Here is a 12,990-nt window from a genome sequence, read left to right as displayed (position 1 = left end):
AGAAGACAGTCGGCAGTTAAGCGTCACAGGTAGTTTTTGTGGCCGGTCTTTATTACTCACATATTTCATGGGCTTATGTCGGGTTCATGTTTTACAATTTATATAAGGAGCCTTTTATATCACATGTCATGTACTGTATGTAGTGTCAGTAGCCTGTCTGCAGTGAAGCTTGCAGCATTCTCATTACACACCGACCCAGCCTACAAGGTGAACAGCGTCCAAATAATGTTAAATGGTCATGTCTTTCTGTAAATGCACATATGGTTTCCTAGATATCTCTTCATCAACTACCGTTTCAAATCAAAGACTTTTTGTTTAAAACCAAAAATGAAACTTACCTGGAGTTTATACAATAGCCAAGAAAGCGAGACCAGGGAAATCACCTTGAGCTCTTACTCCATTTGTAATTATATTTTCTATTTGGCAATAGTAGGTCTAAATAAAAACTGCAACAAATGTTGTAAAAAATAAATTATCAAAAAAACCTGATGTTCAGGTCTTAAAGTAAATCCAAGTCTCTCTTCAACCTCTTCCAAGTAAAGATGAAAATGAAAGAAGGGAGGAAAGAGAGACAGACGTCTGTGTGACTCTAATCTGTGTGTGTGTGTGTGTGTGTGTGTGTGTGTGTGTGTGTGTGTGTGTGTGTGTGTGTGCGTGTGTGCGTGTGTGCGCGTGTGTGTGTGTGTGTGTGTGCGCGCGCGTGCTCTTATAGTGACATGTGTTGGGTCCTATTAGGTTGTAGGCTACATGAAAATGAGCTGTTTTATTTGACACCCATGAAAGAGCAAAGTCTGCTGTAATGTTGATGCTATCAGCTATCAGAGTTCAAACACTTCAACACATCAACGTCACAAATCCACTGCGGTGCATTTGGCCTTGTCGCCCGTCTGTACAAACACAATAGGGCACGGCAGTGGGCGTTGGTTTCTGGTGCCACCAAAAAGGGAGTGAGACTTTGCCCTAGGTGAAGGAGTTTAAAGAGGTGGTGCCATAGTTTTGTACTTTTTCTGGTTTTCATGTGTCTAGGAGGTTGACAGTACTTCATTAGACCCCCTGGTGTGGTTGTTATGAGCAATTATGTTTTCTCTTTTTATTTGGGTTTTTAGCTGGAGGATGCCACCTGCTGGGTCAGATGTGCCCTTCCAAAAACACCCACTTATTACATCATAGAATCAACCCCTCCCCTAATTAGGGATGGGTATCGTCTGCGATACTTTTAATGGTATCGATTGCATGACGTCGATACTATCGGGTATCGGTTCACGTAAAAACGAACGATACCTCGTTTCGATACTCTGGAACGCACCCCTGGCCGGTCGCATCTGTAACAGTTGGGCTACTGAGAGTTTAATGACTGCTTTAGTAGGCTACACTCGTTACTGTGGAAAATAGCTGACAATAGCCTACAATGTTTATTATTATGATGATTATCCAACATCTATACTCTCCGCTCCGCCACACTGTGTGCTCATCATCATCACCTCTGAGCAGTTAAGCTTAAATAAAAAGCGATATGGTATTGTATCGATTTCCAGGTATCGAAAAAGGTATCGTATCGATTCAAAGGTGAACGATACCCATCCCTACCCCTAATTACCATTCACCCAACACATGTGGGTGTGGCTAACTTCAGCTGGGTCACCACCCACCATGACAACCACGCATACCAATGAACTGGTGGGTGTGGCCACATAAAAACAACATTTTAACTCTTTCTGTACACTTTTTTGGAAAGATTCTTCCTCCTAGTATAATCATAATAGTAGATAATCATGTTTTATAGAGGGGGAAATCATGGCACCCGCACTTTAAGTATCTCGGGGTCTAGTTCACGAGTAAGGGGAGGATGGATCAGGAGATCAGCCGGAGAATCGGAGCAGCAGGAACGGTATTGCAGGCGCTGTACCGCACTGTTGTGAAGAAAAGAGCTGACCCAGAAGACAAAGCTCTCAATATACTGAGAAATCTTCGTCCCTAGTCTCACCTTTGTGGGTCATGACCCATGACCGAAAGAACAAGGTCGCGGATACATCACGAATACAAAGGGCCAAAATGAGCTTTCTCAGACGGGTGGCCAGTCTCTCCCTTAGAAATAGGATGAGAAGTTCAGTCATCCGTGAGAGACTCGGAGTAGAATCGCTGCTCCTTGGCTTGGACAGGAGACAGCTTAGGTGGTTCGGGCATCTAGTACTGACGTCTCAATAGGGTGGTCCTTGCTGCACGTCCCCCTGGGAAGAAACCCCGCTTCTAGGGATGGGACGATAAGCAATATTATCGTATATTGTGATAAAAAACACTCACAATTATCGTATTGTGGAGATTTAATTTGTGATATCGTTCTCTGTCATGCACTGGGTTCAATTCACCTTTTATTTGCTGAGCTGCATATCCGGTACCACTTAAACCCTCTAGAATTGGTAAAAGATACTTATAATATACGTACTTGATACAGTCTTTTTTCCCACTCTCTATCAAATGTCTTATAATAGACGATCTACAAGCTCACAACACGTCGCGTTGCGACACATTTTGAGCTTGTAGATCTGTTATTTTTTTGGCAAATGTTCCGCCCAAGGATAATGGATTTTGATTATCGCGATAATATCGTAAATCGCTATTTCTTTTGTCACAATAATCGTGATATGACATTTTCATATCGTCCCATCCCTATGCAGAACAAGGACCAGACGGAGGGATTACAAAAAACAAAGAATCAAGGGTTTTATAGTCATGATTCACCAGGATCCTGGATGGCTAGATTCTAGGCTTAAAATAATTAATAATGAATGTCCGATTTTGTTTTGTTTTAGTGGCACAAGAAAACCACATCCACTGCTATGCCCTATTGGAGGGACCCGTACTCCTACTGGCTGGGGGCGGCACCTGTCAGCAGGGAGTTGGACGAAGGTTCTATCCTCCCGGTGGGGGCTCCTCACCTGGCAGGTGAGTCAGTAGGCTACAACAGCAGTGACAACACACAGAAATGTGTGTGGGGAGGATTCAGTTGGTTTAAACTGCAGGGAGAAAAGGGTGTAAAAAGAAAAAGAAAAAAGAACACACCACAGGCACACTATATCAACGATTCCCAACCTTTGGGATATACTGTAATAAAATAAAATATCCCACTATTACATTGTCATATTTATTTAAGTACATACACTATATTGCAATAAGGTCATTTTTATTTTTCAACGGAATGTGCAATTCATAAAAAAGACACACTTTGTAGTATTTGTAGTATAGTATTTTTGCCCACATCTGTGCAGAAGCACATTGTTTCACTAGTGGTCCTCAACTTTCTCTGGATCAGGGCCCACAAAAAAATATAAATAATAATAATAATAATAATTAAAACAAAAATCACTGCGCCCACACGTCTGATGATCACTTAACATGGAAGCCATGCATTTTCAGAGCATGTTTGTTTTAATGATCAATCAATCGATTGCGTTCTGGCTTGGATCGGTTCATACAGCAGTATCACCTTGAAAACTCACTTTTCAAGGTTTTAAAAGTTTCTCTTTTTACACATATTCTATTAAATATGAATGTTAATATGTCATTCAAATCTTAGTGTATTGCCAACTATTTGCAGTATCCTCACTCACAGCCCACAGGTTGAGATCCACTGCACAGCTCCATCATGTCTGTCAGTGAGATGCTAGAGAGCAGAGTCAGTGCACAGCAGTGGTGGGAAAAGTACTCACATTTTCTGATTCAAGTAAAGTATCAATACTGCAATGTAGACATACTCTGTTACAAGTAAAAGTCCGGAATTCAAAATCCTACTTGAGTAAAAGTACAAAAGGTTTGGTATATTGGTATCAAAAGTGGAAAGTATTAGGCAAAATGTCCCATTTCAGGTTTTCAAATGTATAAAAAATCTTTTGAAAATAGCAGAGGGTTGAAGTGGTTGATGTATGTTTTGTAACAATAATACTGCAAGTAACTAGTAACTAAAGTTTTCAAATCATTGTAGTGGAGTAAAAGTATAATATTTGCCTGCGAGATGTAGTGGAATAGAAGTAAAATCACTGAAATTGGAAATACTCCAGTAAAGTAAAAATACCTAAATTCCATCACGCGTGTCAGTGAGATGCTACACAGCAGTCATTATAGTGCAGCATCATTTATCTGGGTCCAACGGGGACAGAGGCAGCATTGCCAAGTCTTTATTATCATCCACTTTGGTCTTGTAAAGTCGCTTTTTTGTGCGGCAGGAATTTCGTTGCCCCTCAGTTTGAGCCCTGAGACCTTAATGCCCCAGCTGACTGTACCAATTTCTCCTGTCACTTTCTTGTCATGTAGGACACCATTGTCTCGTTCTAGTCATGTAGACGCCAGTGTCTCTTTCTTGTCATGTAGGACACCAGTGTCTCTTTCTTTCCAGTGTCTTTTGTTGAGATTCAGAACTCTAAACTTCCTTGAGTCCACATCTTTAAATCCAGTAACTTTGATTGTTGCAAGGTTGAGCATGCAGATTGTAAATACCATAATGTATTTATGTCACTGCAGATAGTCTACATATTACTTTTAAAATCATCCTCAACCCTTACATTTAATTAATTAAATGCCCTGGCATTTGGCCTTTGTGCCCTCAAAACATGGACAACAGGCCCGGATGATATTCCAGGCAGCATGTACATTGTTACTGATGTTACGATGCTTGTAGATTTGCTATTTAAAAAAGAAAATCTGGAAAGTTTTTTAAACATTTCACAGCACAAATCTTGTATGCGGTTCAGTTGAGAAACACTGAATTAGACCAGATGGATTTCATTTTTACTCTACTAAACAGTAAAATCTGTGTGCTAATTTAAATCAAGAGTGTTACCAGTACAAGTACCAGTTATGCCTATAACCGTGTACTTTTGTTGATGAACTGCAAAAATAGCTGATCTACAAGCTGACAACGCGTTATATTGCAATGCTGTCAGCTTGTAGATGGGCTATTTTTGTAAATTTCCAGAAGATGTCATCGCAAATGTCAGACTTTTTTTGTTGAATGTTTGCCTGTTTAATGACATCTGCAAATTAGGGACAGCAGGTGAAAGTGGTTAAAGTTATAGTTCACCCTAAAATGACTTTTTTTTTCCCCCCATCGATTACTCAACCCATGGAGACTTGAATTCATGTATATATTTGTGCTTTTGTCGCATTCCAAAGTCAATAATTTGAGAAGACTTGTGTCACCATAGGGAACAAAGCAGGCTATTTGTGTCTCCATTGGAAACCACTGCTGGTCATCAAAGTATTGTCTTAGTGTAACCGGTGTATTTTTTATCTCTCTGCCTTGTGTCGAAGTGAGACAGACCCAGAACTCTCTTTGGAGACAACACTCCTTAAATTCTGACAAAACACAGAAACACACACGTCTCCAAGTGAGTGGTTTTAGCGCACAACAGCTCCTTTCTCTCTGATTCAATGCAGAAATACAGAAGCAGATAACAATACATAAAATGCTTACATACCGGTACCTGACAAAACACAGAAACACACACATCTCCAAGTGAGTGGTTTTGGGGCACAACAGCTCCTTTCAAGTCAAACAAACTTAACTAAACTAAGTTAACTAAATAAGTAATTTGTAACTTAAATTCTTAATTTGTTTTACAGCGAAGATAACAAAAGCCACCCACCTCATTCAATGCGGAAATACAGAAGGAAGAGGTAAAGGAGCTGTGACCACTAATACACTATATACAGTACATAATGGAGAATAGTCAGGTATAAGTACTTATTTGTGTAATATTTTGTGTAATTATATACACTTATAATGAATACTGTTACATTAAGAATGAAACCAATTGTCTTGGTTTTAGTCTGTTAACGTAGAGATGACATTCTGGACATTTCATCATTTATGCCCTAGACAAGATTGTGTGCACATCTCAAGCCTATATTCAGGCCAGGTGCTGGACATCAAGGTATCAGATAATGGATGGAGAAGAACGCCCGCACACTGTTTATATGCTCCAAAAACTTACTTTCATTATATATGTGTCATGCCTTACCATCAATGAATGGTCCTGTATATAAGGGGTTCTTTGTCTGTTACTACAACTTTTGCGTGATGAAGACGTAAGGTCGAAACGTTGCAGTTGCCTATAATAAAAGTACGTTTTTGGAGCATACAAACAGTGTGCGGGCGTTCTTCTCCATCCATTATCATGTATGCCCTATTCATCACAAAAGTGTCAAGCAAAATCGTTCCCATCTTGCATCGTTCCCGAGACTGGTGACATGAATGATGGTGTCTGCTCAATATTGACATCCTCATTGGCACAGTATGTTCAGATTCAGACTCAGAGCCTCTGTGAACCATTCCCCACTTCTTTCTTTCTTTCTTTCTTTCTTTCTTTCTTTCTTTCTTTCTTTCTTTTTTCTTTCTTTTTTCTTTCTTTTTTCTTTCTTTCTTTCACACTGTACCCTGCACACTGTACTAATAATAAAATACAATAACTACAAATTCTGTTTCTTTTTAAGGGTATTGTCTGATGCCATACAGCCTACCCGACACAGATATTTTGTCAGGCTAGCCACAAGTGGGCCTTCTCTGAGCATAATCATGATTTGGTATTATGTAGGACTAAATATGTATGATCTACATTTGTTTGGTAACGCCATAACAAAAACAAATAAAGAATAAAAAATTGCTGATAATATCAACAGTTTTTCTTTAAGTCATAATTATTCCCTTTCCATTCAGTGAAATGGACCACACACAGGCTTTATTAAAACAGAGATAATAGGCACCATAATTCACAACATCTTCACATAATGAACATTTTTGATAGGCTATATAATATACACAGTCACATTATAATGCAACTGATATGAAAGCTAGCTAAACAGATATTTTATGTAGCCACTAGAGGGCGCACCAAGACCCCAAAATGTCTGAATAGAGACACTTCTCTATAGATACATCTGACCTGCCCCTCCACAAACATGTGCATTAAGAGAGTATGTTGTCAACCATTTCATTCTTACATTTCAGGCTCTTAACTAAGAGTTTAAAGCAAAACAAAATACAAGCAACCGCTATACAGTGAAAATGAACCTGACACAATACAGTGTTACACTCAGAATCTTGCTGTGTACAGTACATCAAAAGTAAATAAAGAGAAGAGTTTTCAGATAATGATTACCGTTATGCTGGGAGATAACTTGACTTACATCTGTATCATTCTTTGTGGGGAAAGCTTGAGGAATGAGCTATCAGATATTAGCAATTAATACGTACTCTTTGTTAAAAAGTGAATTCCACAAACCCTATTTACAATATAGCCCTTAACCAGATAATTCCGACAATGTATTAGTCAACCAATCCACTCTACAAAATGATTACGAACTGTAAAAAGTAAATTGAAAGGAATACATTGAAACAGGGGAGATTCAAGGAGCAGGTCTGAAAATAGAGATGAGTATTGCTGGGGCAGATTAAGCTCGGAAAGGCCATCATCATTCATCCTCTAAAGCTACAAGAACAAAACCCTTGCAGAAACGCCTTTCCCCACTGCTTGTTGCCGCTAACCTCAACTTGTTCTGCTGTGACTTTGAAGCACAGTGTCTTTACACACACACACACTACACAACACCATGTAATAGACAGCACGCGTTCATCCCTCCCTGCTTGTCTCAGTTAGAGATGGGGAGCAAAAATAGAACCGTGCGTGCTATATTCTATTCTAGTTGTATTCACTGAAGGAATTGTCTCAGAGAAAATAGAGTGCCACAAGGGAGAACAGGACGTGATTGGGTGGCATTTATAAGATCATAGAACACAAAGTGCCTTTTTATTTATGTTCTTCACTAACCCATTTAGTGTTTCTAATCTGGACCATTTCTTTATGTTATGCCTTGAACCCTTGAGCCTTAATGTGTGCATTCTCATATTGGTGTGAGCTAAAAGTAAAGAGTCATCTTAAACTAGATTATTTTATATGACTATATAAGGAGTAAAGTACAGTATATGACTTCTGAATGCATGTAAACCTTTTGTTTTAATTTAATTACCTTTTGTGCTGTTTCTTTGATGATTGATGTTTCTTTTCTCTGTAAAAGATATATAGGCTGCTATATTTAGATGCCTTGGGCAGGATTCCTTGTAAAATAGATTCTAAATCTCAATCGGATTATTCCCATTGATGAAATTAAAATAGAAAAAGTAGCCTATACAGTATTTAAAAATGGGATGTGATTGGATCTGTTGCAGGGCTCTTTTCTTGAAACAGATTTTAACCACTTTCAACCGGGTGTCCATATTTTGAGTATGTCATATTAGGCAAATAAAAAAGAGAGAGAGAGAAAAGATTTCAAAATTGTCAAACTTTAAAACAAGATTTTCACCATTGAAAATATTACAAAAATATATCACAAATACCAGATCCTAATGGTTAATGGCATTTCCATTCATCTCTTTGTGCTGTTCATTGTTTCTTTTAATTTATTTAATGTTTTTGTTTAAATTTAATGTATTTGTTCCAAAAGATCTATACCCTCATATAACGACACAATGTGACATAGCTCTGTTTACACAATGCTGTCCAATAATGTTCTCCATTTAAACTTTTTTAATTATATTTTGACACTTGCTTTGGCAATCTAAACGTGTGTTTTCTCATGCCAATAAAGCTCCATTGAATTGAATTGAATTGAATTGAATTGAATTGAATTGAATTGAATTGAATTGAATTGAATTGAATTGAATGTGCTTGCGTTAATGAATGATGTCTACTGATGACCCAAGATGAATGACTTTTTGTTGAATACATTCTTTCCAGGCACCTGCTGTGTGATTGAGTGATCAATCATTCTCTTCTTCAAATCATCTACCACTGTTCGTGGACAACTGACCAGTGGCACTGGCCATAATGAAGACATTTCAGCATGAGGTAATGTCCCATTACCTTCTTTCTTATTCTTAGTTTTTATTTAGTTTTCGTCTGTGAAATCAGAAGGACTTCATGGAGACGGTATACTGTGGAGATGTTGCGCATAAACAATTTAGTGATATGCAAGCTCACAATGATTTGCATCGCAAGCGTTTGTGAACTTTTAGATAGGCCATTTTAGCTGTTTTTGAAATAGGCCTATGGCCTTTAAGTGTTAAAGGTATATTCAGTGATTGTATTGCATTCAAATAAAAATATAATTTGTACATTTCCCATTCATTCTCCTCACTAGAATGTGTGCTGACCATATAAGGACTTCCACCATGACCTGTGTTATGAGCATAGCTAGATTCGGTTTTCAGAGGTGGCCAGCCAGTCCTCGACCAATCAGGGTAGACAGTATGGCCGTAGTTATGTTATGATGTTTAGTTATGATGGTCAAAATAAAGGTTTTGAGAACCACAGTCGCTCTGAATTAAGAATGTCTGCTAAATGCCTAGCTTGTAAACTACTGAACTCATAAAATGCCACAGTCTCCTAATAAATCAGCATTATACATATCCTGAAGCTGGAGATGTAGGCCTACCGATATGACCCCGGCCACTTTCATTATCACTGAATACACCTTAAACCTTTTTTTACACTGGTAGTTTTATTTCGTAGATGCTGCCGCTAATCAAAACCACCATAAGACCTGACCTGGCTTGGTTTTCTAAAAGCCAGCGTTCTGCTTCCTTTGTTGAGCTCACAGCAGAGGACGCACATGACAGGAAACAGCTTAGATCACTGTTTCCCAAACATTGGGTTGGGACCCATGTTTGGGTCGCGGACCAATTTTTATGGGTCGCGAGTAAATATCCCCTCTTTTTTTGTGTTCCTTTCCTTGCATGGCTGCCTCCGCCATCTGTGAGGGACAGGGTGTGAACGTAATGCACATAAATGCTTAGGATGGCATGCAGGCGAGAAGGTCCCGGGTTCTGACGGGAATGTCCTTTCAATGTGGAGTTTGCTTGTTTCTTCCCACTGTTTGCGTTGGGTCTCCCCTGGGTTCTTCCGGTGTCCTCCCACACCAAAAATAATACATTGATGCTACTGTAGGTACTGTATATGCCAGAGGCCTTTTGTTATGGGGGTCCTTCCAAATAAAATGTTTGAGAACAACCAACCAACTACCAATGGACTCCTAAATATGCCATAGTGTCATGTGTTGTGAATGTGATTATACACAGTGGCTATTATAGGCTAATCTATCTATATAATAATGGATGCAGGTACAAGTATAAGGTTTTTAGCTTATCCCGGGAGCTTTTATTTCACTGTCACTCATTCAGTGTGGCATATCAACTGACATCCGGTCCGGTGCTTATCAGAATAAACATCCTGCTTCTAGCAGTAGTGACAACCTTCACAATAAAGGTCTAAGCAGAACATGCATATTCTGAATAAAACCTGGAGACATGACATATAGTAATTGCTATTATGATAAAATAAGAACAAGTTATAATGTTATGTAAAACAGAATATCTAAACTTTGCCTCGAACAAGGCCAAGTCTTTGCCATGGACACGTTTGTCCGCGTATACGGACATATTGATGACTGCCTGGGCGCCGCACAGTGGCTGCTCACTGCTCCTAAGTAGATAATGCAGAGAACCCCAAGGCGACAATGAAAGAGCGTGAAAATGCTTCCGCCTGTTTTGTTTGACCTACAAAGTCAAGGTGTAAGTATGGTATAGTCAAAGCAGCACAGGTTAAGTTATTGTGTCGAACGGTGGGGCGGGTGGTGGGGGTGTAATACGAGATACTCGCGTGAAACCGTAGACTTGGAAAGTGATGGTTCTCCTCCCGTGACAGAAAGGAAATCGTGACTCATAAATGGTATAAAGATTTGCAAGAGCCTTAAAAAGCCCGCTGAGATAAAGGTCAGTGGGTGTGTGATTGCTGTGTGTGTGTGTATAGATGATATCATGAAAACACAGCTTTGAACCCCATGCACGCACATGAACTTGAACACATCATCATGTGAGAGTGAACAGGATTGATAGAGACGTACTAGCATGTTCTGTATTGACAGGAAAGATTTTCATCCATCTGATAAGATGTATGGGGGAGCGGGTAGCAGAAAGGAGCTTATAGGCCGACCGATGCCTGGGTTTTGGGGCCATTGCAAATCCCGATTTTGGAGAGCCCTATTAGGCCACCGATTAGCAAAGTTTTGACCAATATGCAGCGGTTGAAAATATGCCATAATGTTTTACTTAAGTAAAAGTATCAATACTGCAATGTTCTGCATTGCAATATTGATACTCTGTTACAAGTAAAAGTTAATTATTCAAAATGGCATCAAAATGTACTTAAAGTAGTACCAAAAGTAATATAATATATGCAAATCTTTTGAAAATAGCAGATCTATAAGCTCACAATGAAAATGTAAAAGTACTGAAAAACTCTAGTAAAGTAAAATACTTCAAAACCGTACTTAAGTATAGTATTTGAGTATATGTACTTAGTTACTTTACACCACCAATATGTCATCAAAAACTCTAAATCAGTTCTAATTAATTTGAAAAACTTTTACGGAAAACTAAAATTGTACAATAGCCAATCTACCTGCTCACAAGCACAACTGTTGTGAGCTTGTAGATCTGAATATTTTTGAATATTTCAGAAACCCTCAGGAATCAGGATGCAGCATAGGCTTGATAATTGCTGATACCGATGTCATACAAATGGACAAAACAATAAACGTATCGGCCAAAGCGATATGTCGGTCTGGCTCTGGCTCTGGCAGAACTACTGTATCTTCATGCATCTGATAAGAAGAGGCAGCAGAAATATCTTCATCCATCTGATAAGGTGTCTGGAGGAGCGGGTAGCAACGTGTCTTTGTGCCAACTTTGTTGTTGTTCAAAGAAACAGAGTTACGGTTACTCTTCTGACGAGCTAGAATGACTCATCTCGCTGCACCTGCAAAACACCGGGATTCTCATATTCAATGTGGAATTCCCTTCTCTCTCCTGATACGAAAAAAGTTGCTGAATATGCATGCATTAATGTACTGTATAGTAGAGTGCTATTGTACACAAAAACTTACAGACCCCCTGTGTGGGTGTAAGTTACAGTTTGTCAGAAAAGACAAACCTCCCTGAGCAGTACCTATATTGAGTATATTGATACATGTAGAGGATTTATGGATAAGTGCAAGAAAGTCTTATTTGGATAAAACTTTACTAATAGGCCTATGCATGCGTTTTTATTTCAGAAAACCTTGAAAACATCTGACTTGCATACAATATGAAACTGTCTTCCTAGTATGACTTTGGCGTGGCCAGCAGTTAGAGTTAGACTACCTCATCTGAAAACCTTGTGGTGTCCTCCACATTCAAGCTGATTCAGTCACCCCTCAAAGGTCAAAGTCACCACACCGCTTTTACAGTGTGATACAAATACAATTCCCCTTCATTAGTAGACAAGGGAAATTAAACAGCCTGGCATGGCCAGACTAATATATATCACTGCGTAGATATTAGTCTGGAAATTCAGTGGGGAAGATTCCTTTCTAAGAGGCAGGTTGCAAACAGATTCAAACTTCACAGCAAAACAGTTCCCACTTTGAATAGTGAACTATGATTGGTCAACCACAACTCTGGGGTGAGTGAAATGTAATCAAACTGAGGAGGAGTGCAAGACAAATCTGCCCAGAGCAATTCTTTTTAGTTAGTAATCATATGTACTGTATATAGTCACACAATTAACGAAAGGATAAAATGCAATCAAGCCAGCGTCTTATTTCCATTGCAGTCCATTGCAAACCACCGAAAGCTGCTGCTGAGAAGCAGGAGAGCGGGCCTGATTTGGAACACAATGGCCTGTTAGGGGTCATTAGTATGGTCCCCGGGTCAAATTATGTTCCCAGGGTTGTTTATCGTCACTATCGGGCAGAAACTTCTCCAAGTTTCAAACTTGCACGTTTTTTCGTAAAGTAAAGCCCCGCTTCATATACAAGACTGTCGCACAAAACTAGGGAAAATAGCAGATCTACAAGCACACAACGCCTCGCGATGCCATGCGATGACATGCTCCCACAAGTTAT

The sequence above is a fragment of the Nannobrachium achirus genome (assembly GCF_963921795.1).
Source record: "Nannobrachium achirus genome assembly, chromosome: 15".
Classification (NCBI taxonomy): Eukaryota; Metazoa; Chordata; class Actinopteri; order Myctophiformes; family Myctophidae; genus Nannobrachium; species Nannobrachium achirus.
Note: the sequence above shows the minus strand (reverse complement) of the source record.